Source organism: Callithrix jacchus, chromosome 1 (genome assembly GCF_049354715.1).
Source record: "Callithrix jacchus isolate 240 chromosome 1, calJac240_pri, whole genome shotgun sequence".
Taxonomy (NCBI): Eukaryota; Metazoa; Chordata; class Mammalia; order Primates; family Cebidae; genus Callithrix; species Callithrix jacchus.
In genome coordinates, this window is record NC_133502.1 from 132,893,595 (window position 1) to 132,917,602 (window position 24,008).

The window sequence follows — 24,008 nt, forward strand, 5'->3', positions numbered from 1 at the left end:
ATCCAGAGTTGTACGTATGGGTCACCAAGGGCAAAATGGCCAGGCTTGGCCTTGGAGGCCTGGCATTCCCATATATATATATATATATAAAGCATTTTATATATTTTTATATATATATAAAGCATTATATATATTTATATATATCAAGCATTATATACATATAAAGTGTTATATATATATAAGTAATATATATATATAAGTAACACTTATATGTTATATAAGTGTTATATATATAACATTATATATATAACGCTTTATATATATTTATATATATATATATATATATATATATATATATATATATATATAAAGAAAAAAGTTAGCGAAGGGAGTACGGGTGATGTTTCTCATGGCTTCTTTGAGCATGACAGGGGGCTGAGTGGACACCTGAAGGAAAAGTCTGCAATTTTTGTAGTTTAGAGGAAGCCTTGGGCCAAGGTTGGAATAGTGTCCAGTGTAGGGAGGTGGTCCTGGAAGACTTGGATTGAAAGGAATATGTGCAGGTTCTGGAGAGGTGTCATGCTGCATCTTGGCATTAGCCATGGGTTGCCTGGAATTCATAAGTGATGGATTGGTGTTTCTAGTTGATCCTAGAAGGGTGAAGGTGATGAAACAGAACTGGGGACAAGGCAAGCAAAGGAGTTGGGAGAGTTGGTAAGGCATCTTTTCTTAAGCTGCTGAGAGGTCCTGAGATGGGGTGATATTGTGGGGTTAAAAGTAGCATTTGCCTATGGATTTGGCATAGTTATCTGCCTGGTTAGCAAATTTTTGGGTTCTTTGAGTCTTTGATAATATCATAACTTAGGCTAGACTGATTTAAGTAAAAACAGCATTCCTCATTTAGAAATATACAGAGTCCTCCCTTTCCTGCAGTGACTAAGTCTAGGCCATAATGGTTTTGAAGGACAGCTGCAGCTAAAGAGTCAATTTGAGCTTAAAGGACAGACAAGGTATATATGTCTGCAACGCTAGCAGAGAAATCAGTGGACAGACTGAAGAATGTTGTGACACAGGTGGTGACCCCCACTACACCACTTCCAAGGCCTACAGTGGAGGATGCAAGCCCTATTTCCATGAGTAATGGAATTAGCTGGATGACTCTTTTTGTTGAGTAGGTGTCATTAGGGTACAGACAGTTGTTCATTGCCTTTGGCAAACTGGAGTCTAGCCATAAGGAAGACTAAGGCACAGGTGCCTGTCCAGTTAGTAGGTAGACACATATAGGTGGAAGAGCCACTTAAGAAAAAGAGGTCTGGGGCAAGGCAGAATTCAAAATGTAGGGTGAAAAGATGGGAGGGATTCTTGAAAGGGGAGTGAGATACCCAGACTCCAAAAGATCCAGCAAGTAGAGCAGCCATTAGAGGTTGAAAGGGAGACTGATGGGGTAATTGTGTAATGGGGTAGTTTGATTTTCATTATGTATGAGGAAGCGCATAGTATTAACAAATAGTCTCCTACTAAGATTTGTAGGGCCAGGTATGAGTAAGCGTGAAGAAGGGGTTAGAGGGAGAATCTGAAGAACGGGGAGAGGGTATCCAAGGATGGAGTGAGAGATAGGGAAGGTGCCAACCTGAACAATAATGACTGTTAATATTTTTGAGGTTATTAATAGTGATTGTCAGTAAAGTGAGCATGCTCCTATAGGCATATTAACGTGTGTGTCAGGGCCTTGGAGATGTAGAGTAAAGGAACACTTAGGGGGAAGATTACCCAACGGAATTCTAGTGTTTTGTTGATGGGAAAGGCACACAGGAACAGGAGTGGGGATAGTTGTCTGTGTGGTAAGGGGTCCTAATATGGGCAGAGTGGAGTTGATATGAGGTGAGAGTTGCTGCAAATAGCTAGAGAAGTATAGCAGCTTGCTGGTATGAAATGTCTGAGGAGGTCTTGTGGAACTTCTCTAAGAAATGAAGCGTTGCAGGAGGGTAGAGATGGGAACTGTTAAAAGAGGTGTGGAGATGTAGGGAGACAGGAGAAGTAGCTCAATCTGCTGGCAGGGCAGCAATAGCAGTATAAGGAAGAAGAAAGGGAGATGCAGAGCCAGCAATTTTTTGCCAACAATGGGTTGGAATTAGTGAGGAAGGATTGGGTTAGATTGATGGTATCTTGAAAGTAATTAGAAAGGGTTAGGGAGTGACAGAATGGGGCTTAGAATAAGAGTGAGTAGAAAAGTAAAGAGGGCTTTATCAGGGTAAAAGAAATGGAGTGTCCTTTGCAATGTAAGGTCATTTTTTCACTCAAGGAGTCAAGTGGAAATTTGTGGATAGAACCACGTGATATCAGCTAAAATGGTCTGGAGGAAAACGGTGAACTGGTAAGGCCAGCGGGGCAATTAGAAGTATGATTAGACAGAAAGTAACAGAAATAGAGAGCTTGTGGGGTGTAGACCAAGCTTTACGGGTGACTGTGTAGAGTCCTGCTGCAAGTAGCAAAGGTAAGAGAAGAATTCCTGTCAATGTTAGAATATAAATGAAACTCATGTGTAGTTGGTGTCTACTCTTCAGGAATTAAAGTAACCTTAAGAGAAGTAGGAGGAAGTACTTGCAACTTCCAAGAGGAGGTGAATGAACTAGGCTGATCGTCTGATGGGCACAGTTTAATCCTTGACTGGTGAACCCAGTGGGGAGGGTCTTCTAGATGGACAGCAGGTGGGGTACTGTAGACAACCAGGTAGGGACCCTTCCACCAAAGCTGTAGAGCTGAAGAGGTTAGATCCTTGACCAGCACTGATTGTCTGGCTAAGGTGTCCCCATAAAGCCAGGTTTCTGGAGTGGATAAGAGGAGGTTAACAGCTTGATGAATTTTCTGCCTAGTTTGTTGGAGAACTAGAAGATAGTCTCCAAGAGGGCTAGTGTCTGAGAGCTGGTTAGGCCCAAGCAAAAAGGTGTGGCCATATAAGAGTTCAAAGGGGCTGTATCCAGCGGTTTCCCAGGGAGTGGCATGAATTAGGAGAAGAGCAATAGGTAGTAGGAATACCCAGTTCTTCTCTAATTGAAGGGTGAGTTTGGTAAGATGTGTTTTTAGGAGGCCATTAGCTTTTTCTACTTTTCCTGATGACTGAGGGTGGTAAGGGGCATGGAGATTCCATTGAATGCTAAAGGCCTGAGAGACTGCTTGGGTGATTCAGCTAATGAAAGCAGGGCCACTGCAGATTGTACGAAGGAGGCAGGCTATATCGGGGAATGATATCATTTAATAGGCAAGAAATAATAACAGTGGCCTTTTCCAGCAGGGGAGGCTTTAACCCACCCTGTAAAGGTATCCACCCATACAAGAAGATATTTGAATTTTCTGACACGAGGCATATGAGTAAAGTCAATTTGCTAATCTTGCGTGGGAGTAAATCCCTGCACTTGGTGAGTGGGAAAGGGGGGAGGTTTTAAAAATCCCTGGGGTTGGTAGAGTGGTAGATGGAGTACTGAGATATAATTGTTTTAAGGATGGACTTCCATGAGGGGTAGGAGATAAGAGGTTCTCAGAGAGAGGCCCAAGGCTCATATTCCCCATGAAAATGGAAAGAATAGAGGATAGAATGGGCTTGTGAGACAGGAAGAAGGAATTTTCCTTGCTCCAAAAACCACTTGCTTTGGGTGGGAAGCAACTGGTAGGTTAAGGATTCAGAAGGAGAGTAAGTAGAAGTAATTGATGAAAAAGAAAAATATTGTCAGGGAGGAGGGGATACTGGTGCATTTACTGCCGCCTTGGGCAATGGGATCTAAAGTTTTTTGGTGTCCTTAACAGAGGATGACTCTGGCCTTAGCTGGGAGAAGAGTGACCTTAAGGAGGGCCTTTATTAAGGGGACATTGATAATTGAGGAACCCTGTGTGGTGAGAAAATCTCTTTCTGCCCATATGGTGGCATGGTGGTGTAGAATGTGGAAGGCATATTTTGAGTCAGGATAGATATTTACATGTTGTCCCTTAGCAAGAATAAGAGCATGGGTTAAAGCAATTAGTTCAGTTTTCTGAGAAGTGGTGGAGAGAGGGAAGATGGCAGCCTCCATGACAGATGAGTGGGATACAAGTACATAACCAACTTTAGCCAGTGCCAACTGACTGGGCTTTGAAGAACTGCCATCAATAAACCATGTAAGGTCTGGGTCTGGAATGGGAAAGAGAGAAACATGTGGAAATGGGGAGCATGCTATATGGATTAGGGAGATATAGTAATGGGGATTTGGGTTTGTGTTGTGTTTTAAGTGAGAGGCTGGGTTACTCAGGACAGAGAGTAAGGGTTACAGTGGGAGTTTTAATAAAGAGTGCCTAGCTACTCAGGAGGCTGAGGCAGGAGAATTGCCTGAACCCAGGAGGTAGAGGTTGCGGTGAGCTGAGATCGCGCCATTGCACTCCAGCCTGGGTAATGAGCAAAACTCCATCTTAAAAAAAAAAAAACTAAGCTAAAAAACAAAGAGTGCCTAAAGCTGGATAAGGTGAGGGGCTGAAAGTAAGCCTATAAGGTGTGAAGAAGTAACTAATCTTTGGAGGTTGTGTGAGCTATAGAGAGCAAGTGGAGTGTAGCCTGTACTTATAAGGGATTCTAGGAGTATTACAGCCACAGCGGCTGTGGTTCATAAATATGACGGCCACCAGAGGACTGTGAAGTCAAGCTGTTTAGACGAGAAGGTAACTAGTTGTGGGCCTGGCTCTTGTGTAAGAACTTTAACTGTACAACCCTGAATCTCAGCAGTGTATAAGGAAAAGGGTTGGGTTGGATTCCTATAGCAAAGAATGAGTTAAGGACTTCGTACAGGTGGTGGGAAATAATAGATGCCATTATGTGGGATGGCCAAGGGAGCAGGAGGAATAGGCAGAGAAGTTACATGGGGTACCTTGGAAAAGAAGGTTATTTATTTACTTTAGAAGAGAGTTAAGGGTGGCAGCCAAGAAATGTCTTGGCACAGAGACTGGAGGAAGAGAGTGAAGTGGCAAGATAGACAGGAGCAGGGCATTTAAGTTTCCTTAGGAATTCAGGTGAGTTTTCAAGAACCTGGGAGGGTATAGCGGTTTGGCACTATAGGATGGATGGGGAGGTGGTGTCCCACACCCTAGGGTTAAGGTAGGGGGACATAAGGGGAGCTATTGAGGGAGGTGGGAGGCAAAGAGGTGTGGCTGTAGCCCAGGAATAAAGAGGCAGACAATTTTGTTAGGATATCTTGGCCTAACAGGGGAACTGGAGAAGTGAGGACAATTAGGAAAGAATGTGGAAAGGAGTGCTGGCCTAACTGACATTAGACGTGGGGAATTTTGAGAGGCCTGGAGATTTTGCCATCAATTCCCACAACAGTTATGGAGGTCAAGGAAACAAGTTAGTATAGAGTGGATGGCTTCCATATTGATTAAGAAGAGGATGGACTTACCCTCCACCATAACAGTTACCCGAAGCTTGGCATCTGTGATGGTCCAGGGGGTCTCCGAGAAGCCAAGGAGCAGTGACATGAGTCAGACAGTCTGACTTCCAGCAGGGGCCTGCAAGGTGGGGCAGGGGTTAGGGGGAATCCCAGGCTGGCTGCAGGCATTCCTTGGCCCTGTGACCAGGTTTCCAACACTTGAAGCAAGGTCCAGGAGGTCCAGCTGGATGCTGCAATCTGGGTGCTTTGAAGTCTTTGTGAGCCAGTAGTATGGCTGGGGTATGTCTTATGGCAGAGGCAAGCAAATGCAGTTCTGAAATGCACTGCCACTTGGCTGCTTTCTCCCTATTGTTAAACACCTTGAAGACAAGGTTAATTCCTGCTGTGGGGTTTGAGGGCCAGATTTTTATTTCAGTTGCGTTTTTAATGCTAGGGGCTGATTGGGTGATAAACATTTTTCCAGGGATGAGGGTAGAAGTAAGAATGAAATTTAAGTTACTCCAGGTGAGAATATAGGATTGAGTTAAGTACTGGCGGATTTGATGAAAAGGAGCCTAACCATTGGCTGTTTTGGGAAAGGTCTGATAAAGAGAAAGGAAAGTGCACCCTAACTACGCCTTAGGCTCCAGCCACCTCTTGAAGTGGGGATTTGTTGGGCAGGGGCAGCGGAATTAGCTGCAGGACTAAACTGCAAGCAGGACTGGGTATGAGGTGGGGAGTGTGACAGGAGGGGCAAAGGAGATGGGTTGTGGACAGAGGAGGAGGGAGGCTTTGGGGGAGGGGTTAGGACCTGGATTATGGTCTGGTTCAGACAGGTGGGGAAGATAAAGTTTGGAAGGGTCGATGGACAAGAAGAATTGTGAATCACTGGCAGAGGTAGGAGGAGTGGATGGAAAGAAGAGAAGGAAAATTTGGGACAGGTTGCAGGTGCATTGAGAGCAGAGATTAGGAAGGGATTGGAATGTAAAACAATGCCTGGATGAAGGGAATTTCAGACCCTTTGCCCATTTGTTGACAAAAATAGTCTAGGTCTTGCAGAATAGAGAAATTGAAAGTACTGTTTTCTGGCCATTTAGAGTCATGGTCCAATTTATATTGTTGCCAAGCAGTATTGCAGAAGAAAATAAGATGTTTAGGATTAAGGTCAGGTGATAGCTGGAGGAGTTTGAGATTTTTTAGAACACAGGCTAAGGGATAAGAGGGAAGAACGGATGGCAGGAGGTTGCCCATAGTTTAAGAAGAGTGGTGGAGACAAGGAAAGTGAATACATGACCAAAAAGCTTAGCAGGCATCCCAGACTAAACCCTGGTCTATGCCTGGGGTGAATTGGTCAAAGGGGGAATCTCCGACATTGATCCATCCTATGAGTGAGTGCGAGTGAGTGACCAGAGCAGATGTCTCCACAAAGATGAGTCATCACCAAGGGAAGACTGTCTTCCTGGTTCCATGACTCACATGGAATTTTTTCCAGTCAAGAACCTCAAAGTCCTGTCTATCTTGTCTCCACTGAAAGGGAGAGGAAAATGAAACTGAATGGAGGAGGAGGCTGACAGTAGCGAGAAGGGCTAAAGAAGACAGTTGAGGCAAACTGCTTACCTGATCCAAAGATGGTGAGTGGATCCGTGGGCTGATCTGGTGAGCCTAGGTTGTAGGCAGATCTCTTCATAGAGGGAGCACAAGGAGGAGTAAGGACAGGGGTTTGGTCTCCTGTAGAAGATCCCCTGTCCTGGATTTCAGCACCAAATGTTAGGCATGTTGCCTGCATAAAGAGATCCCCCCAAAGAGGTTTGTGTGAGCCATATGGCTGTTTATTCACCCGAGTGCAGGTGGGCTGAGTCTGAAAAGAGAGTCAGCAGAGGGTGGTGGGATAGAAGTTGGTTTTATAGGTTGGGGCAAACTGTCAGTTAAAGGTGGTAATCTATCTTGGGGAGGGGAAGCACATCATGGGATGCATGATCATAAGGTTAAGGGTCATTTATTACAAATAGGCATAAGGATGGGCATATTGGTTGCAAGCAGAGGGGAGGGTGCAGTAAATTGCATAGTTACAGGAGTGGGGGTCTTGAGAAACCCAGTGTCCAGGGGGAAATTTTTACAAGGCTGAGCAAGAACAAAGGTTACAGATTGCAATGGCAGAGCAATTAGTCGAAGTAGAAATGAGTTGTTTCACTTCTCTTTGTGGTCATCTGGTTACTTCAGACTTTCTGACTCCTGGGGACCATCCAGAAGTATGTGTGTGTCACCAAGGCTAAAATGGCCAGGCTTGGACTTGGAGGCCTGACAAATTTCTATTCTCACTAGTTCATTTAAAAGAGATCACAGCATTTTGGCATGTGAAAGACTAGAATTAATGTATTGCAGCAGAGGCAATAACATGTATGAATCAGACTCAGTAACCTGCTTCTGTTCTTGCTGGATGTGATGTTACACAATAAAACATGAGATGCTATTTCTGTTGTGTGTAGCTCTTCAGTATTTTTTACATTCCTGGTTTTGTAATACATTTATTTTGACTATATTATCTGAACAATAAGTTCATTGTCTTAAATCTTCTATGATTAATTAATTTTTAATAGTAAAATTGCTCCTTTAGGCTAATTCTATATGGAAAGTTAATTGTAAATGCTTCCAATAACACTACTGCTTTATTGATGCTTTGATTGCACAACTATTTATTCTCTTAAATAGTATTAACCTATTCTCAGTATCTAGAGAGCTTACCTAGAACAGTCAAATGCTTTTTGTGTAAAGATGTTATGATCAAAACCTTAGAGGAAAACTCAGCAAATTGAGTTTTGCATTTTGCTTGGCAGTTCCTCAGAGTTTCTGTAGATTAATCATCCAAGAAGAAATTCCAAAATACAGATCATGACCCCCACAAAAATCAACTAAGTGAGACTCCCTGGAGTAGAGTCTAAAAATTTGCATTTAAAAATAACCTGGCCAGGAGACTGTGATGTATATAGCTGGGTTTGGGGAGAACAAGACAAGCCCTTAACACTTACTATTATAAATGTATTCCTTAAATGTGTAAATAAAACAAATTTAGAAATTGAAATGTACTATTCAGCAAAATATGTTAAAGATATATATTGAATTAAAATCTTTTTTCAAAGCATAATTTTCATACTTGTGTTGCTTTCCCACAAATACAGAGTGAATTAACTTACAAATTTCCAGCTCTTCACTTCATTTTGCTGCCCAAGGCTCATAGTAGAATCCATGTTTCATTCTAGTGGGGTATGCTCCATGGAGCTGGGAGTGTTTCCACACAAAAATGGAAATGGAAGAGGTTGGAATAAAAGGAATAAAGGTGAAAAATCTTTAGAATCATTGAGTAAATGCATATTGCTAAATATTCTTTTCCTGATTTTTCTCATTGAAATTACAGAAAAGTGTATAGGATAGATCACTCTCAATTGTTGCAGGAAAAATAAAGTTTCTCATAGGTAACACTCCAAACTTTTTGAGGTAGAACTTACTTACATAGAAGGGATTTACTTCAACTGCTATAGAATTCACTAGGCTCATGCCCATGGAATGGTCCTGATACCAGACTGCACTTTGTGTACAACCATGCTGAGTGGCTCATCAGAGATTCTGGGAAGCAGCTTATATAGGAGCAGGGGGATATTGTCATTAGATTCTAAATAAGACCTAAAGCTGTTATGCAAAATATACAGCACATTCTCAATTACCGAAATCAAGTGGCTTAGATTACTATTTCTTCCATGTAAGCAACCTCCTCACACTGCATCCTTTTTCCTTTCCAGGTTGCTATTAATATTCATTTTAACAAGTTCATTTTATTTAAATACCAATAGCTAGAAAGCTGTAAAAAAAAGAAAAAACAACTGGGAAGTAACTTGATTTTAAAAAATGCAAAACACATCTAAAAAGTAAAAGGCATAATTATATTATAAGTGAAATTTTATTCATCTGTATAATAAATACATATGAAATAACTAACTATATTGTATTTTTTCACATGAAAGAGACCATCCAGTGAACAGCTGAATTAAAATATAGACCAGCCATACCTTGTTAACAAATACACATGTAACAAAAATGTGAAATAGAAAGGTTGAAAGTAAAAAGACAGGGAAATGAAATTTCTTTTAAAAAGTGGGGGGGTGGAAGGAGAGAAAAATCAGAAATACAATGTTCTCATCAAAAGTGGTTGAATTTGTGGTTAAAATACTAAGTATAATATAAAGGAAGTATAATAAATTAGATAAAGTACAAATGATGAGGAAGATATGTCAAGTCATAAACCCATATGCACCAACCAATATCTAAATACAAAGATAAAAACTAATAGATACACAAAGAGAAAAACTCAGCAAATTGGGTTTTGCATTTTGCTTGGCAGTTCTTCAGAGTTTCTGTAGATTAATCATCCAAGAGAAATTCCAAAATAGATTCATGACCCCCACAAAAATCAACTAAGTAGACTCTCTGGAGTAGAGTCCAAACATTTGCATTTAAAAATAACCTGGCCAGGAGACTGTGGTAAAAACTTAAATCATTGTACAATTTTAAAAATAAATATTTCTAATAACTGGACAAATAGAAAAACATAAGTGACAAGGGAAATTAATATAGTCAGTACATTTGATATCATAGACATATAGAAATATCTTTAAATTCCTTGGATAGTGACTATGTATTTTCCCTGTATTTATGAAGAACTTAGAAAAATTAATCCCATACCTGATCACAAGAAAACCTTCATACATTTTAATAGTTGAGGTTTTTTTATAGGCTACCTCTGATCTTAACTCTATTGAAAAAGTAATTTAATCACGTTTAGGTGAATATTTAAAAATTCTTATATAAATCTTAGATATATCTTAATAAGAAATTTTAAGTAAAATTGTTATTTAGAAATTAAGGAAGCTGAGAATATCCTACCACAAATCTGTGGGTCAAAGTGAAAGTGAGGGAATGTATTCTCTTCCCAGATCCAAAAGGGAATGTAGTTTCAAACGCAAGAACTTACCAGCACCATACCCCCAACTCTCCATCTGGGATCTTAAGGGTCTCTGTTTAAACTCTGGCACATGTGGGAAAAAATCAAAGATCGATCACTCCAGTGGAAGTTTAAAGGAACTCATTTCATAGGCCAGGGGGCTTGGATGAGGTGGGAATTCCTCCCAGGTTAAAAGTCCCCTTCTTCCACACCTCTTTGGACTCCATAATCTCACAGAAGCTTCTCTCTCTCATCTTTTTTTTCTCTCCTTTTTCTCTTTCTCTACCTAAATAAATCACTTTCTGCAAAACTCTTTGGGGTCCAATATTTAATCACTCGCCACACCCAATGTGGTCCCCTCTCCCATTCTTGGGTGAGTGAGAGACCAAGAGCCTGGAAGAACACCTTCTTGGGGGAGCTGAGACACCCCATCTCCCTGGAATTCAGTCACAAAAGCACTGATTAGAAGAAAATGTGAAGTCTTGAATACCTTACCGATTAAACAAGACAGCTAGCTGCAAATTAAAGGTGAGCAACATCAGCAAGATGGCAGAATAGGAAGTTCCAGCTCTGGTTCCCCCCAGAGAAACACTGATTTAATAATAACTAGCCAAAACATTTTAATGAGTATTCCAGAATTCAGTTAAGAAGTTGTAATTCCCCAGGCAGGCGCAAAGATGAAAACAATTACAATGAAATTGGTAAAAATAACATTTCACATATCATATCTGCCCCTGCCTCTAGTTGGCACAGCTCAGAGCCCAGAGACATAACCCTACTTAGGAGTTCTTCTTTGTGGGAAAGTAAAGTGGAGCAATAAAGAAAAGTGGAGCAATGATGAAGGGAGCACAGTTTGGATGCTTAGGGGCAACTGAAAACAAAGAATAATGGGGATTGGTGGAGGCCACAAATATATAACCATCTGAGCTTTGACAAACGTGACAAAAACAAGCAGTGGGGAAAATATTTCCTATTTAATAAATGGTATTGGGAAAACTGGATAGACATATGCAGAAAGCTGAAACTGGACCTTCCTTATACCTTACACAAAATTAACTCAAGATGGATTAAAAATTTAAACATAAGACCTAACACCATAAAAACACTAGAAGAAAACCGAGGCAATACCATTCAGGACACAGGCGTAGGCAAGGACTTAATCACTAAAACACCAAAAGCAACAAAAGCCAAAGTTGACAAATGGCAGATAATTAAACTTAAGAACTTCTGCACAGCAAAATAAACTATCATTGGAGTGAACAGGCAACCAACAGAATTGGAAAAAATTTTTGGCAATCTACCCATTTGACAAAGGGCTAATAACAAGAACCTACAAAGAACTTAAACAAAATTATAAGGGAAAACAAAAACATAAAAAAGTGGGCTAAGGATATGAACAGATGCTTCTCAAAAGAAGACATTCATGCAACCAACAAACATATGAAAAAAAAGCTCATCATCACTGGTCATTAGAGAAATGCAAATCAAAACCATTTCATACCAGTTAGAATGGCGATCATTAAAAAATCAGGAGACAACAGATGCGGGAGAGGATGTGGAGAAATAACACTTTTACACAGTTGGTGGGAGTGTAAATTAGTTCAACCATGTGGAAGACAGGGTGGCAATTCCTCTAGGATCTAGAAACAGAAACACTATTTGACTCAGTAGTCCCATTACTGTGTATATACCCAAAGGATTATAAAACATTCTATTATAAAGACACATGCACATGTATGTTTATTGCAGCACTGTTCACAATAGCAAAGACTTCAACCCAAATGCCCATCAATGATAGACTGGATAAAGAAAATGTGGCACATATACACCATGGAATACTATGGAGCCATAAAAAAGGATGAGTTCTTATCCTTTGCAGGGATATGAGTGAATCTGGAAACCGTCATTCTCAGTGAACTGACACAAGAACAGAATACCAAACACCATGTGTTCTCACTTGTAAGTGGGTATTGAACAGTGAGAACACATGGACACAGGGAGGGGAACATCACACACTGGGGTCTGTTGGGGTGGGGGGACAAGGGGAGGAATAGCAGGGGATGGGGGGATTGGGGAGGGATAACATTAGGAGAAATACCTAATGTAAATGATGGGGGAGGGATGCAGCAAACCATCATGGCACGTGTATATTTATGTAACAAACCTGCACATTCTACACATATATCCCAGAACTTAAAATATAATTTAAAAAATAAAAAATATCAGGCTCAGTTAAAAAAAATAATGGGATGGATAGGTAAGTAGGGGGAGGGTGGGTAAATGAATAAATAACACAGACTATTTTGGGGGGGACATTAGAGCTGCTGGAAAAGGAAACTCTGGTTGTTATTGAGAATAAAACTTTGGATTTATTTTTCTCAAGTCCTGCAACTATTCTAAAAAAATGGTTGATAATTTTCCCTTTGTTTTCTCATGATGTATAGTATGTGGAAATTTATGAATACCAAGAACAATGTATTTACAGAACAGGAGAATTCTTACAAAAACCAGAACTATATCTTCTTTTTGTGGTTCAGAAAGGTTGTCACATTTCAATATAATTGCTTAGCATTTTTAGTGAGCTATTTATAATCCATGTGGCAAATTAAAGTAAATGTGTTGGAATAGTTGTTGCTATGTTATAACTGTATATCACTTTAAAAAGCACCATAAACCCATAGTACATTATTTCTACAGTGCATTAATGTAGTCTATATATAGTTGTTTCTAAATATGTTCCTTCCTCTGAATAGTTCTTAAAATTTTAAAAATACCTTAAAATAAAACAATTGTCAAAGCTTGTGGAGTCTGGATAAGAGGTTTTAAAGTTTAAAAACCATCTCTGCATTGCTCCACTGAACAATTTTTTACTACTTTTAAAGACTTACACATAGAACCACATTTAGGCAAAATCTCCCTTTAAGCCTAGAGCATGCTACTAGTTATTCTGAAAGCCACAGGAGGATAATAGGTCTCTATACACATAGAGGAAGATTATGACTAGTAAGAATACCTCAGTGTTAGTTTTCATGGTGACATGTAAAACATGGGATTTCAAGCACTTGAGGACTTGGATAAAATAGTTCTTATCAAGAGAGCTCTTCCCTAAGGAACCTCATTATTTTCTTCATACCACCGTTCCTAAAAATTCAGAGAAAACTGAGAGGGTTAGTTACTTGGAGCAAGTACAGTGCTCTTATGCCAAGGTGAAAGTAATATAGAGATGGGAAAAGAGGACATAAAAATAATACTTATTAATGAACTACAGTGGCAGGCCTGTGTTACACTATAGTTAACTGGGAACTATTTTCTTCTTCTAAGAGATGAGTAAACCAAGATACCAAGAATTTCAGAAGCTTCTCCAGGGTCACAACACTAAAAAATTTTAGTTTGAATTCAAAATCAGGTTTGATAATATGATGTGATAGAACAACAGATTTTGAATGTATATCTCACTGTACATAAACATACACTAAATTTAATATTCAGAAGAACTGTCTCCAGGCATTGAAGTACAACCAGTGCAGGGCGATAATCCTTAAGAGAAAAGACCCATACAGTGAGCATTAAATTCAGATTGGCTTTTGGGCACTTCGTAAGTAGCCGCATAGGGAAGTAGGGAAAAAACAGAACAGACGATCACTAGGCAGAGGAAACTGACATCAGAATATGGGGATGCTGAGATCATTGAACGTTACATGTCAGGATACTAGAGAGGATAGAGATAAACAGTAAAAGAATGATAGAAATCTACATAGGAATTACCTTGAGTGTATGACTAAATACTAAGCCACACATGGTGACAACAAGACTCCATGAGGCTTAGCAGCAAACAGCTAATGGAGACTGAGCTGAAGTAAAATTCTGGAGGGTATATAGTGATAGAGCGTGTCAGAATTAGAACCAGCCAAAAATGTTGAAAATCCCAGGCATTAAGTTAACATCCCACAAAGGCCACAAAGCCTGAAAACAAAATTAACTGCCTTCCAGAACAAGACTCGATATCCTTTAAAGGAAGACAAGAAAATCTAGATTTTGTAGCATTCAGAATGCTACATAGTAGCATCTATAATGTTTAGTATATATTTTAAAATGTTCACAGAAATAGAACAATGTGACTCATAACCAGGAGATCAAAATACTGACTGGAAGAAGATCAGGAGTATACGTAGATTTGGGACTTAGGAGAAAATGACAATAAAATTTGTATCACAAATATATTTAAGACTCTAAAAGAATTGGCAAATATTTTCAGTAAACAGATGGTGGGGGATTTAACGGGTAAAAAATTTAAAGAGAGAACTGAAAGGAATTCTAAATATGAAAAACACAATATCTGATATTTATTGAATGAGTTTAACAGCAGACAGATGAGAAGCAAGGAAATTGAACTGGTATGAAAAATAACCAAACTAAGCACACAGAGAAAACAAGATTAAACAGACAAGCAATAATGAAAACAACACAGGTTCTGTGATCTTTGTGATAATATGTAGTCTAACACAGCAAGTGAGCATTACTACCTGAGATCTGCCTCTTGTCAGGTCAGCAGTGGCATCATAGGAGTGTGAACCCTATTGTGAACTGTGCATGCAAGGGATGTAGGTTGTGCACTCCTTATAAGAATCTAATGCCTGATGATCCAAAGTGGAACAGTTTCATCCTGAAACCATCCCTCACATTGCCCCCTCCGCCATGTACTAAAACAGTTGGGGACCACTGGTCTAACATACATGTAAGTGGAACCCAGAAGTGAAGAAAAAAGACTAGTCCTGGAAAAAATGTTGAAGAAATAATTGCTAAAAAAAGTTTCAGATCTAATGAAAAGATATCAACCCACAGATCCAAGGCAGTCCACAAATGTTAAACAAAATAAACAGTGATGAAACCACATGTAAAATTATTCGAGTAAGATTGCTGACAATCAAAGCTAAGGAAAAACAGTAGCCAAATAAAAAGACACTTTACATACAGGGTAACAAATGTAAATATTGTCACTGACTTTATATCAGAAACTATGTAAATTAGATGATGACAATAAAAACATTCAAGTACTGAAAAAGTGTCACTTGGAATTCTATATCCTACAAAAATATTCATCAAGAATAAAGGCAAAATACATTTTCAGATAAATAGGAGCTGACAATTCATCATCAGTAGACCCAAAACAACTGAACCACTAGAAATTACAAAGATAGTGTTTTAGTCTGAAGGCAAATGATACCAAATAAAACTTAAAACTACACAAAAGAATGAAAAACAGCAAGAAGGTAAATATATGAGTAATTTTAGAGAGTGCTGTATTTGTTATTTCTTAATTTCTTTGTAAAACTACTAATCTGTGTTCTGTGAAGGCAGATGTTGGCCCTACCCTGAGGGGGTGTCTGCTGAAGCAAAAACAGTGAACTATATTATGACAGCAGTTAACATAAAGCAGAACACAAAAGCCAACCCATGAGGGCAGTAACTATTTCAAGTCACTTTCTACCATTATGTTCTGTGGTTTATTGCATCAAAAACCAGAAGTAGAACTGTCATAATAAAAGATAGCCATGAGCAGTCAACCTGTGTTACTGCACTACATCGCCCAAAACAATGATGCAGCGGACATGTTTAATACCTTACCTATACAAGGATAGAAATAATATATTCAAGAATGTACAAGTTTTTGAAACCATTCTTATCCAGGTTGGCAAAAAGGAAATGGGACTAATGTACATAATTCTGTCCAAATGGTTACTGTGGGTGTTGCATTTACTAGCCTCTCCTTCCACTATCTCGTGTTATGCTGCTGACCCAGTTACAGGCTGTGAAAAGCATTCTGGACATGGCTAGGTCATCAGAGAAAGAACCCACAAGCCTACAGTGACCTTAAAGCTAGCAAGGCAACTTTGCTTTAATTTTGTAAGGAACTCTGTTTATGTTCATAAGAAGCAGCAATTCTGCCTGTAGGTTGGCATTGGTCATACATTTTACCTGCAGTTGTGTTGTATTTCATAAGCATGGAAAAGACTATTTGCCTATTTGGGAAAAAATATTTATCTCTAAGACCATAGTGAAGGGTTAGAGGGTTTACTCAAGCTATCCCAGCTGCACACCAAATGGAGATGACCAAGTGTGTAGCAGCAATAAGCTTCAGTACTGACTTGGGAATATGAGATCAGATGCTTTGAGAGAGCAAATAAGCAGTAACACATACAGATACACACATAAAATTTGTAACTAACCATCTAAATGTAAAGCATGCACATGTCTTGAACCCAGTATTACTTCTAGACATTTTTCTACAAAAATATTCATGCAAGTATGCAAAATATAAAACTACAAGTGTACTTACTGTAGTAGTACTTTCTTCGGCACTAAAACTGTTCATGCAAAACAGAAATTATTGTTTGACAGGAGTACTCAAGAGGGAATTCTGCATCAAATGGTAGATTAGACTTGATCATATAAAGTTTCTCCTAATTATAAACTCTACATTCCCTCATCCTTGGGAAGAGGGAGAGCAACAGCAGCAGTATTTGGAAGAGAGAAGTACAACAGGAGCAGCAAAGCTGGTAGTATCAGGGAAATGCAAGTACAGCAGACAGCAACCCAGTCAGCAGACTCAGGACAGAGAGAAGAAGGAACCATGGCAGAACCAGTCACTGAGCATGCCAGAAGAAACTGTCAGCATGATCCTTGCATGTTTCATCAGCATATCCCCAGTGAGTCTTCGTATGGTCATGGAAGGTTGCATGTCTTAATGGATACTTTGAGCATGTTGGAGGCCCTGTCTCTCTTTAATCACACAGCGTACCTGTGAATAAAAAAATAAAATAACAGAATCAACTGTTGGAACCTTGCAGAAGAAAGGTGGGAAAGGCAGACCTACCCTTAGTCTAGGTGGCCACTGTATAATCAGCAGCCAGCACGACCTGAATATAAAGCAGGCAGAAAAACGTGAGAAGGCTTACTGCCTTAGCCTCTCAGCCTACATCATTCTCCCATGCTGGTTGTTTTCTGTCCTCAAACATGGAATTCCAAGTTGTTCAGCTTTGGAACTTGGACTGGTTTCCTTCCTCCTCAGCTTGTAGAGAGCCTAATGTGGGACCTTGTGATCATTTGAGTTAACACTCCTTAATAAACTCATATATATATGTACACACACACACACACACACACACACACACACACACACACACACACAGAGCTCCTATTCTGTTCCTCTAGAGAACCCTGACTAATACACCATGGAACTACTAGAGAAGACTAAAAGGAAAAATGTAGTGCAGTCCAGGGCCAGTAGACCCAGCTGCTCTCCCTACAAAGGCACCCACTGAAAAGACCCACTGCAAAGCAGTATAGCATATTTGATGTATTGGAGAAGAGCCAATATATAAGTATTTTAGATTTTTTAAGAGCTCCAGTAGGAAAACAATCTTGAGAAAATTTACAGCCAGTCATACTACAATATCAGTCATTGCAAGACACAGTGGAGAGATGGACATGTCTAAGGTTGTTAAAGGAACAATATGGAAGTCATCGTGCAGAAAAAGGAGTGAAAGGCTGAAGTCCCTGGTGCATGATAACTTAGATCAAGAAGATAGTTATCTTTGTAGCCTGTTAAATAGGAAACAGAGCAGGAAGTTGTAATAGGGACTGGGGTTCAGGGAAGTATCTTAAGACAGCCAATTTCAGCTTTCTTAAAACAGTTTAAACTTCATAAAAATGAAATGCTCTCTTCTGTTTGAATTTTTATGTCCTCAAATTTAGTAGTGACCTCTCAGTAGCTTCTGTGATTTAAACTATGGGGGCAGCCTGAGACAATATCAATGATTTTCTTTGTCTCTTTCCGGCTTTGGTTTTCCAAAACTATGTCTGAAAAAAAAATTCAGATTGCAGTCTAGAAATAACTATTACCTCTTTTCATTTTCCTCCTCTTTTCTTTCTTTTTATTGAAGGTTCCTGAACATAGATATTTAGTTAAGGCCATAAACCAAGCAAAAATATTCAGGGGAGAGAGAAGGATGCAGCAGATTTTGATGGCAATGAGAGTTGACAACTCTTATCATCTAGGCCTAGCAAGCCCATCTGTTTATATAGAGAAACTCTCAAATATGTTCTAGGAAACAATAATGTTTACAACAAAATAATCTATGATAAATAATGTGTAATAACAAAATACTATAAACAGCCCTTAATGTCCGTTGAAAGAAGCATAGATGAATTTGGACATATGTCTACAGTGGAATACTATACAAATGTGAAAATAATAAAAATGGATATTAGTGTAGAAGATTCTATGTAATACTGAGTTTACAAAAAACAAATCACAGAACACATATGTTATAGACATATTGTAGAATAGTTCAAGAACAACACATTTATTTTTGAGTACATATTTATTAAAACTATAGAAAAATGCAAGAGAATAACAAACAGAAAATCTAGCTAGTGTTTTTCTCTCTAGTGGAAGAAAAGAGATATGATCAGGGAGGATACACAGGAACTTTGATAGTGTTGAGAATCATTCTATTTTTTAAGCAAGATCATGGGTACACAGGAGTTTATGTTTATATTATTTTACTTCTTTTTTGAAACAATGTCTTGTTATGTTGCCCAGGGTGGTCTTAAACTAGTGACCTTCATCAATCCTCCCAAGTAGATTACATTACAGGTATGAGGCACCACATCCAATTGTTTTACATTTTAACATATCTGAAATCAGAATGGTCTTAAGATCACTGTCAACCAGGTGGCAGCTAGGATGTAGTTATTATATTAGATCCTCAACCAATTTATTTTATTTGCATTATGTTTACAAGAATGAAATGTGTCAAAAATGTCTGAAGAACTATTTTAATAAATATAAAATAAAAATTCTAAGTGACAAAATTTGACTATTTAAAGAGAAAATAATATGTATTACAGGGCTCAATACGTATGTAGATATAAAATATATGACAGCAACAGCACAAATGATGTGAAGGAGTAAAAGGAAGTATATTACTATATGGCTTTTACATAATACTTGAAATAGAATCATACTAATTCAAAGTAAACTAGAGTAAGCTTCTGAAGCATATTCCCTAAGACAGTTATTCAAATTTTAAAAAATTGTTTACAAAAAGGCAGAGAAGAAAAAGACAATTGAACAAAAGTTCTTATTAAAATATCAAGGGAAAGAGGACAATTAAGAGGTATTTTAAAGAGAAAATACAGTAAGGCCAATAGTAACCATATCAATTATTACCTTGAAAATAAATGGATTAAACACTATAATTAAAAGGCAGAGATTGACTGGATAAAAAGCAAGATATCTCTGCATGAAGTCTACAAGAATCTAAACATAAAGACACAAATAAGGTAAAGGTAAAAGGATAGGAAATGATACACCATGAAAACAATGTGTCTAAGAAAGCTAAAGTCCCTATATTAGTACTAGACAAAAATAATCTACAAAACACCAGATTAACACATGTGAAACAGAAAATCTTATCCAAATATTTTATATTCACATTCATTTAATATTCATTGAAAGACATTCAATTGATAGTTTAAAACTTTTCATGATGACAATTGCAGATATATATGTCTTCATTGGTTATTTATAGCAAACATTTAAAGAAGAAATAATGTCAATCTTACACAATCTCTTTCATGAAATAGAAGGGGAAAACATTTTCAACTCATTTTATGAGACCAATAATACCTGTATATTTAAAAAAAAAAAAAGGAAAGACATAAGGATAACACAAAAGTCACAACTACCTTCACAAACACAAAAATCTTTCACAAAATATAAACAATCCAAATTTAGCAATTTGTAAAAAGGAATAATAAAATCACAACTAACTGAATGAAAAGTATAAAAACATATCAATGTAATTTACTATGTTAATAATATGAAGGAGAATACTGTAAGAATTGAATATTGAATATTCAACTTCAATAGGGAATTGAAAAATAACTGACAAAATTTAATACCTGCTCATAATTAAAACTTTTAGCAAATTAGGAATGGAGAAAAACTTACATAATAAAAAAAACTTAAAAAAAAAAACCTTAATTATGAAGAGCTGAATGCTTTTTACTGAAGAGTCAGAATAGGGCAAGAGTATCTATTCAACTTTTATTCAACACTGTTCTAACCTCTTCAATAAGACAAAAACAAGACATTAGAAGCAATACAAAAGAAATAAATAATTAAAATTTTTCTATTTGCAGATGATGTGATTCGATATATAGAAAATAGAGAGAGATCCAAGATGGCTGATTACTAGCAGCTCAGGATTGTAGCTCTCAGTGTAAGCGCAGAGAACGAGGACGCCACACTTTCAGATGAATTTTTGTTGCTCACAGACCAGGAGATTCCCAGCAGAGGAGCCCCACGGGTCACCAGCACAACTCTGTGTCCAGCGCAACAGTTCTTGGTGCAGAGTGAACGGGACTGGGTCCCCTTTTGGTCGACGTTTGAAGCTCTGGGAAGGCAGAGTCACCTATTCAGCTGATTGAAAAAGGAACTTAAGAAGAAAGCCAGACTGGAGATTCCAGGGCAGAAAAGCACCATGAATCTTAATGCAGCTGTTTTAGCCAGTGCAGTGGGTTGCTCAGATTCCAGGGCTAGGAATCAACAAGTTGGACATCTACTCAGAGACCTAATTTGAAAGTTGGTAATTACAAAGATGACAGGTGGATAAATTTACAATGATGGGAAGAAACCAGCATAAAAATCTGAGAATACCCAAAATCAAAATGCCTCTTCCTCTACAGGTGATCATAGATCCTCATCAACAAGGGAACAAGGCCTGATAGAAGATGAGTGCATTCCATTAACAGAATTAGGCTTCAGAAGGTGGATAATAAGAAACTTCTATGAGTTAAAAGAACATGTTCTAGCCCAATGTAAAGAAACTAAGAACCTTGAAAAAAGGTTTGACCATAGCCTAACGAGAATAGACAATCTAGAGAGAAATATAAGTGAATTAATGGTACTGAAGAATACAATACGAGAACTCCAAGAAGTATGCACAGGTTTTAACAGTCGAATTGATCAAGCAGAAGAAAGGATATCAGAGGTCGAAGATCAACTTAATGAAATGAAACAAGAAGACAAGATTAGAGAAGAAAGAGTAAAAAGGAATGAGCAAAATTTCCAAGAAATATGTGACTATGTGAAAAGACCTAATTTATGTTTGGTAGGTGTACCTGAATGTCATGAAGAGAATGAATCCAAGCTGGAAAATACTCTTCAGGCTATTATTCAGGAAAACTTTCCTAACCTAGTAACGCAGAACAATATTCAACTCCAGGTAATACAGAGAACACCACAAAGATATTACTCAAGTAGAGCAACCCCAAGACACACAATCCTTAGAGTCACCAGGGTTGAAATAAAGGAGAAAATTCTAAGGGCAGCTAGAGAGAAAGGTCAGGTTGCCCATAAAGGGAAGCCTATCAGACTCACAGCAGATCTCTCAGCTGAAACCCTACAAACTAGAAGAGAGTGGGGGTCAATATTCAATATCCTCAAAAAAAAGAATTTTCAACCCAGAATCTCATATCCAACCAAATTAAGCTTCATAAATGAAGGAAAAATAAAATTTTTCACTAATAAGCAAGCACTCAGAGATTTCATCACCACCAGGCCTGCTTTACAGGAGCTTCTGAAAGAAGCACTATACACAGAAAGGAACAACCAGTATCAGTCATCCCAAAGACTTACCACAAGGTAAAGAGTACCTCCATAATGAAGAACCTATATCAACTAATGGGCAAAATAGCCAGCTAGCATTAAGCGACAATATTAAACTCACAAATATCAATATTAATCCTAAATTTAAATGGATTAAATGCCCCAATCAAAGACACAGACAGGCAAATTGAATAAAAAGTCAAAACCCATCGGTACACTGTATCCAGATCCGTCTCATAAGCAAGGACACACAAAGACTCAAAACAAAGGGTTGGTGGAAGACTTATCAATCAAATGGAGAGCAAAAAAAAAAAAAAAAAAAAAAAAAAAAAAAAAAAAAAAAAAAAAAAAGCAGGAGTTGTAACTTCCGTCTCTGACAAAATAGACTTTAATAGTAACAAAGACTAAAAGAAACAAAGAAGGACATTTACGTAATGGTTAAAGGATCAATGCAACAACAGGTGTCAATGATCATAAATATACATGCACCCAATATAGGAACACCCAGATACATAAGACAAGTTCTTTTTTTTTTTAATTTTTGAGATGGAGTTTCGCTCTTGTTACCCAGGCTGGAGTGCAATGGCGCAATCTTGGCTCACCGCAACCTCTGCCTCCTGGGTTCCAGCAATTCTCCTGCCTCAGCCTCCTGAGTAGCTGGTATTACAGGCATGCGCCACCATGCCCAGCTAATTTTTTGTATTTTGAGTAGAGACGGGGTTTCACCATGTTAACCAGGATGGTCTCGATCTCTTGACCTCGTGATCCACCCGCCTCGGCCTCCCAAAGTGCTGGGATTACAGGCTTGAGCCACCGCGCCCGGCCTACAAGTTCTTAATGACTTATAAAAAGACTTGGACTCCCGCACAATAATAGCGGGAGACTTTGACATCACATTGTTAATATTCGACAGATCAACGAAATAGAAAATAACAGGGACATCTATGATTTGAACTCAGACCTGGAACAAGTAAACTCAGTGAATATTTATAGAATTCTTCACCCCAGGTCCACAGAACACACATTTTTGTCAGTACAACATTACACCTATTTTAAAAGTGACCACATAATTGGAAGTAAATCACTCTTGAGCATTTGCATAGCATTTCACAGACTTAAATGAAATATTGGTTGGCTGTTTGTTATTTTCTTCCCTTATTCCTTCCTGTCTCTTCTGTTAAGCACAATTATCGGCATAAAAGAGTTTTTTAATATCTATTTTTAGATTGCGTTCCAGCCTGGGCAATAGAGCAAGACTCCTGTTCTCTCTCCCCTTTTCTCTTTCTCTTTTTTCAATAAATAAATAGATGATAGATAGATAGATAGATAGATAGATAGATAGATAGATAGATAGATAGATAAAAATAGAATCTAGGTAGAGGCATGTTATCAATGCTCTTCAGGAGACTTTGGAATTAACATAGGCCACTCTGCAGAAATAATGGCCACTGAAATGAGCGCCCCAGCACACACACACTGAAATAGTCACACTTAAAGAAGATCCCTTTCTTTAGTAGTTTAGCAAAAATGGGGAGATTGACTAAAGTATTCTCCACAAAGCATAAAGATTAAATTGGCTCATAACTAAGAAAATGCTACCTTAGCTCTCACCCAGTTCTGCCTTTATGTTTCTTTGACAATGATGTAAGCTCCACAGAAAGGAACATCAAGGTGGAATTACATAATCCTGTCTTCAACCAATTGTTAGCATGTTTGCTGTAGATTTAAACACTGCCACAGGCTTCTAGTGGTTGGCAACTCACACTAAAAAAAAAGAAAATATTAAGAATGTTAGAAATCAAATACCAGATCAAATAAGTGAATATAACAAAGTCACAGAAGAAAAAGCTAATGTAAAATATCAATTATATTTCTTTTTGCTATCAACAAAAATTGAAGTTAAAAATTAAACAATGTCATTTACAGTAAAAATAGAAAATATTATGGGAAAATTATAATGAAGATTGTGGAACACCTATTTCTACTTAAAAAAGCAAACACTCTCAGTAGA

The 24,008-nt window shown here is 38.2% G+C and overlaps 1 long non-coding RNA gene across 2 annotated transcripts in view; it reads right to left on the reverse strand.

The window, feature by feature from the left end:
- LOC144579356 (uncharacterized) overlaps positions 1-23,820 on the reverse strand; it is a 37,062-nt gene extending 13,242 nt beyond the window's left edge. The window contains exons 1-3 of one of the 2 annotated variants that reach the window (XR_013526783.1): positions 23,609-23,820; positions 8,519-17,119; positions 6,945-7,107 (exon numbers count right to left, since the gene is read on the reverse strand). This is a non-coding gene — a long non-coding RNA (uncharacterized LOC144579356). Of the gene's footprint in view, positions 1-6,944; positions 17,120-23,596 lie in introns of both variants that reach the window. The other variant, XR_013526786.1, reaches the window with a different exon arrangement.
- Positions 23,821-24,008: the final 188 nt, after the last annotated feature.